Source organism: Pogoniulus pusillus, chromosome 9, assembly GCF_015220805.1.
Source record: "Pogoniulus pusillus isolate bPogPus1 chromosome 9, bPogPus1.pri, whole genome shotgun sequence".
NCBI lineage: Eukaryota > Metazoa > Chordata > Aves > Piciformes > Lybiidae > Pogoniulus > Pogoniulus pusillus.
In genome coordinates, this window is record NC_087272.1 from 22,509,699 (window position 1) to 22,515,193 (window position 5,495).

A 5,495-nucleotide genomic window follows, 5' to 3' on the forward strand; every position below is an offset into this window, starting at 1 on the left:
AAATTTAACCTTTTTAATAACTATGCCAGCACTGAAAACAAAGGACCTTTTAGAACAAGAGTTCCTCCTTTTTACAAGAGTTCTCCTCCTTGTCACATTTGGGCAGTAATATCTCTGCTTCTGCAGAGATCATCTAAAATTTATTATCCTAATCTACATGGAAGGAGCCTTAATACCCAAGTAAACTCAATTGTAGTTCTTCGAGGACACTGATAAATGGCTGTTGAAATGAAAGTGAAGACTGAAGCAAGTGAAACAGTATTAACATGTTTTTTACTTCTAGGGAAAAAAAAAAAAAGGGTTGTTCTTAGCAGGATGAGATTATTATCTCTTCAGAAAGGCCAGAATGTGAGTTTCACTACAACGTGGACAAGGTTGTAGGATGGCCCATCCCCTTGAACAGAAGCAGAACCCAAAGTCAAATAATCCTTGTTTCAAAATACAGTCCTTTGAAGACCAGTGATTGTGAAGGGATGGAGTTGAAGATGAGATCAGGGATCACAACCTGAATCTGTAAATAGTCTAAATGATGCATCAGGAATCTAAACCCTGCAGTTACCTAATGTGAAGTCTCAGAAGCTCATGCAATTGCAGGTAGAAATCCATCAGTTTTTACTGGAAATGCAAAGAAACATCAAAGTCCTGATCTAAAAAGCCCCATTTCATCTCTCCAGAACCTGTCTTAAATGGGGTGGTTTTACACTTATCTTGCCAGCAGAAAACACCTCTAATTTGATTTCTTGAGAATACTTATTTAGATTGTAATTGACACACTTTTGTATCTGCTTAAACTTTAATGAGATTTTATAATTACAAAAATGTAGACATTGAATATCCTTGCATATGATCAGTAACTATAACAAATGAATCTGAACCAGAAAAAAAAAAAGTGTAATGTAGAAGCCACTACATCAGCATCCTAAGCTTCACTTTAAGTTTTTCATCTTAACTTTGGCGTGTGAATCAATTCATGCATACATTTACACATTCCTTAGAAAGCAGATAGGTTTTAGATAGAACCCAACACAAAGTCATCTGAGAATCCTCATGTTTAATCTGAAGGAGTTTCCTAGTAAAAACTTGGCTTTAAATATTTGGCATAGTATTCCAGGAATAAACCCACAAAGATAAGTTAATGTGAATAAAATTTAGTACAGATAACAGGCATACTGCTCATCTTTTGCATAGCTTCCCTGCTACCATTCTTTCTAGTAGCTTTCCTTATAGGGATTGAATATACAAAGAAAAGTAAATGCTGATTAACTTGGATTACTCAACAGCAGTGACATTCCTACAAGTAACACTGTAGAGCAATCAAGACTCTCTTATTAAAAACATACCTTTTGTTTTAATGATGAATAAAGATGCTATGAGAACTTGCTATGTGTCAGTTGTTTCCATTTTAAATAGAAACTTCAACTTCTTGGAGGGCATTAAAAGTTTCAACCTCCTAGAGCTGGAATTGTAGAGCAAATCATCAATGTTTGGCTTACAAACAGCTTTTGGCAATACATCCTTTGATCTCAGTTTTTGTAGCTAGGAGGTTACTCCCAGTTACTGTGAAATGGTCAGATGACAGGAAAAAGATCGAAGTAAGAACAGAAAAGACACTGCAGTCGTTTAGATCCAATGGACTTGATTTCAAAAGTATCTTGTAAACACAGAGAACAACTCCTTAGCTACTATTGATATGACTTTAATCAGACTCTGAGCAAATATTGGTTCAAGTTCCAACAAACTGAAAGTCTTGAGAAATAATGACAGAAATTTTAGTATCCGAGTCTAAATGGTTCAATGTATTAAAGTCTTTCCAGATATTTCAGCAAAGAAAACTAGTTATGAAATTGTAGGACACAAATTTCAGGAGCTATATATCCCCATGCAGAACTGGAACACCTCTGAGGGTTGTGAAAAAGGATGAAAACACAGAATATGGGAACTTTGCTTAAGACCAAAGGGCCGACCTTACTATGGTGATAAAGAGAGACTGAGGAAGTGTGCTCTCAAGAGGCATGGATGAAGATAAACAGCAGGCACTGAGCAACAGTTTCTGTAGTCAGTGAGGAACAGGCATGTTAGAAGAAATTCACATAGAACATGAGAAAAAAACCTGGTAGTAGCAACAAAAATATATCAACTTTAAAAAGCTAGCCACAGTGTGGAAATCGTAATGGTCTGTCACAAACATCAATAACCAAATGGGGCAGCACCAAACAGTGTCATAGGAGCTGGCACAAATTGTGGATCAATGGCAAAAAAAAAAAAAGGTGTTGCCTGAGTGCTCTTGGGTTTTAAGAAAACCTTTCTAGGACTATTGTACAGCAAGGCACAGTCTTTTCTTTTGCTGTAATGGTAAAGTGATGATGCCTGAGAGCGGGCCACACTCAGTGAGCATAGGTTTAAACAATTTGCAATGCAATGTGAATTTATGTGTGTCCTAGCTGCCAATGTAGCCAAAGCATTGGGAAGAAAAAGTGGAATGGCTGCTGGTAAATGCTCTGAAGCCTACACAAAATCTGTTAATTTTTCACTGTGAAAGTATAAATCTGCCAGTGAAATATGATTAAAACACTGTTTAATGGATAATAAAGGTGTTGGTACTTCTAGAAACCATTGTGAACATCAGTGGAGACTTGCAGCTATTTAAAGTGTCTGGAAAAAGCAAAATGCTGGTAAAACTGTTTTCATGTTTGATATGCATACACTTGTCAATTTGTTTATTATTTTGTCTGTTGAGTTTAATATTTGCAAAAGCTGCAGTTTGAGTTTAAATGAGAGTTAAGTGTTGCAACTCTTGTAGTCAGATGTTTAGGCATGAAGTTATCTGCAGAAATAAGTCATTCCAACTTGAAAGGAGTAGAATAAGCAGAATGAAGAGAACTAAAGGATCAAGTTCAGTCAGAAAGAAAGTCTTATCTCCCCTCCTGTTCCTTTTTGCATTCCACCATGGCCATTCCTAAACTACGTTTCTCAAACTGTACAATAGCTCCTTCCAAACAGTTGTAGGTGTTAGGGAGAAAGAGTGCTACCATGTGTCAAAAAGGAGTTACACTGTCTCCGTCTGTGAAGGAAGAGCTGCAAACAGGGAAGTAATTACCATTCTCTACGTCCATGCTGGCTGCATCATGAAAGAGTGGACCTGAAATGAAACAAGGAAGATTTATTCACAATCACTAAGCAGTGAATTTGGAGAAATCACCAGAAAAAAAATATTTTCTGGGGAAGTTTTGAGTATCCCAACTCTGGAGGGTGTTAAGGTACAAGCCAAACAAATATTTCCAGGAATAATACAGCTAGAGCTGATCATATCCTGCGGCAAGAGATAGATCAGACAATTTCTTAAGTCCCCTTCCTGGTCTATTTTCCTGCAGCTGTAGCTATTCTTGCTTGTCTCCTGCACAGACAATATCTGTTGTAGTACTGGCTATAATGCAAGATTGCCCCTTTTTTATCACAGGCTGATTATTCCTTGTGCTAGCCAATGGAACAAGATGAGAAACTATATTTTTACTTAATTCATGGGCATGAATCTCACTAACACCAGTAACTTCCATCTGATCTAGCTGGAAGAACCAGTTGTGTCTGCTGAGGAACAAGTGTGAGTCTCTTAAGTATATTTTACATTCATGTATTTTCACTGTTTCTGCCCCACATGGAGCCAGTAAAAAACCCAATAGATACAAATAATAATGTTTGTTCAGAAAGGCAGGCAATAAACCTTTAACAAACAATGTCACCGTAACCCTAAAATAGTAATTGTACTGCCTAAGGCATCTGATAAAGGATTCTAGTGTTCTTCCTATATTGTGTCAGGCAGATGCATCAATCAAACTCCATAATGGACTAAATTGGGAAACAGGGTACTGGGAATAAACAGTTCTAAAAAGAGGTGAAACTTTGTGACAAGCAGCCTTAACAGACCAGTCTTGATTCTAAACATAGAAGCAATTTTAGGGCTTCTCTGGAGGCAAAGGACAATTATTGCCTAAACAAATAAACTAGTGTCTCAGTACCTCAGGCATTCATTAAAGTTAGTTTGAAACACAATTTCAAGATCTCACTAGTGGAGAATCAGGGATGTCATAGCTTGACCCATTAACTTTCATTGAACTGCGCATGGACATCCTTTTAGATAATCCATTAACTAAACTGGAATAGAATGAGGAAACTAAGATATGTTATGATTTTAGCACCAGTTCTGTTGCCAACAAAAATAACTAGGTCTTAACTAAGACTGAGTATATGTCAGGCTCTTAATTAGCATCTTCATGAACACTAGCACACTTAAGGTTCAATAAAAGACTTGAACTTCAGCTTTGCTTTGGGTTGTCTACTTAAATCTGTGGTACACTGGAGGCAAATTTGGCTAAAACAACAACAAAAAAAAAAACCCCAAACAAACACCCTCCCCCTACTCTGAAACCCAACCAATAAGCTAACAAAACCACATGCACACACACAAAAAAGCATAAGAAAAGGAAAAAAGGTTTCTTTGGTCATTTATACTGTAGTGTACTGTGTCCCTCAATGCCTTGCAGGAGGGCATGCAGTCCAGAGCCTACAGATTTGTGCTTGAATTTGTAGTTGCATTGTATACAGAATGGTATCAAGCTACAACAGGGGGAAAAAAGAGTTTCCCAAGTTTTTTTTTTTCCTTAGTGGACAGTAGTTTTATAACAGTGATTTAGGTTTCTCTGAAATATTGTAGCCTTGGTGGCAGCTTGTGGTTGAATTTTAGTCACACCCTCAACAAAAATTAGCTCATGAGCTTAGATTTTCTGTAAAGATTAACCAAGACACAAAATTCAAACGAAGTGTTTATGTGAATAGAATCAGCATAGCCCTCATGGCAGTCTGATTTTAATGAAGTCTTGAAGCTAATGTGTAATCTTATTTGTGTTGCATCATCATCCTGTGACATTCATCTAATGTGATTTTACTTTGAATGTGAAGCTACATTGTCTCATATTGTGGAGCAATTACAGTGGTTTTGATGCAGTAAAACATTACTGTAGTGTTACGATTTGGTTCTTTCACATCTGAGAACAACCTAGGTCCTAAACACCTGCTCAGTTGTGATGTTGTTCTTTATCAGAAGAATTTCAAATAGCTCCTAACTTGGCATATAGCACCCTCCTTAAACATTTACATCTGTCTGAAGAGATGCTACCTAGTCACACTGCAATGCCATTTCCTATAAGCATTGCAGACTGAAAAACTACACTGTTATCTTCCCTCTGTATGAAAAAAAGAAGCTTCTAGCAACTGAATTTCATGTCTTTGGATTTTTCTCATTTGCTTTTTTGCTGATCTAAGTGCACTGGTACATTCTTGGAGATTTTATTCTTCCTACTTTGTGTTTGTTCTGGTACCAGTACTGTGAAGTCTTTGTTTAGTTGTCTTAGCTACTCCCTGTGTTTCTTCTGCCATTCAACAGAGATGATTCAACATCTTATTCTTGGTGTATTGTTCCATTTGTGTAATTCAAAGAATGT

At 36.9% G+C, this 5,495-nt stretch overlaps 1 long non-coding RNA gene across 1 annotated transcript; it reads right to left on the minus strand.

Moving 5' to 3' along the window:
- Positions 1 to 1,775: 1,775 nt before the first annotated feature.
- LOC135178456 (uncharacterized) lies at positions 1,776 to 3,140 on the minus strand. Its single transcript, XR_010303541.1, has 2 exons — positions 3,098 to 3,140; positions 1,776 to 2,050 (listed from the first exon to the last, which is right to left on the minus strand). It is a non-coding gene; the product is annotated as an uncharacterized LOC135178456 (long non-coding RNA).
- Between the last annotated feature and the right edge of the window lie 2,355 nt (positions 3,141 to 5,495).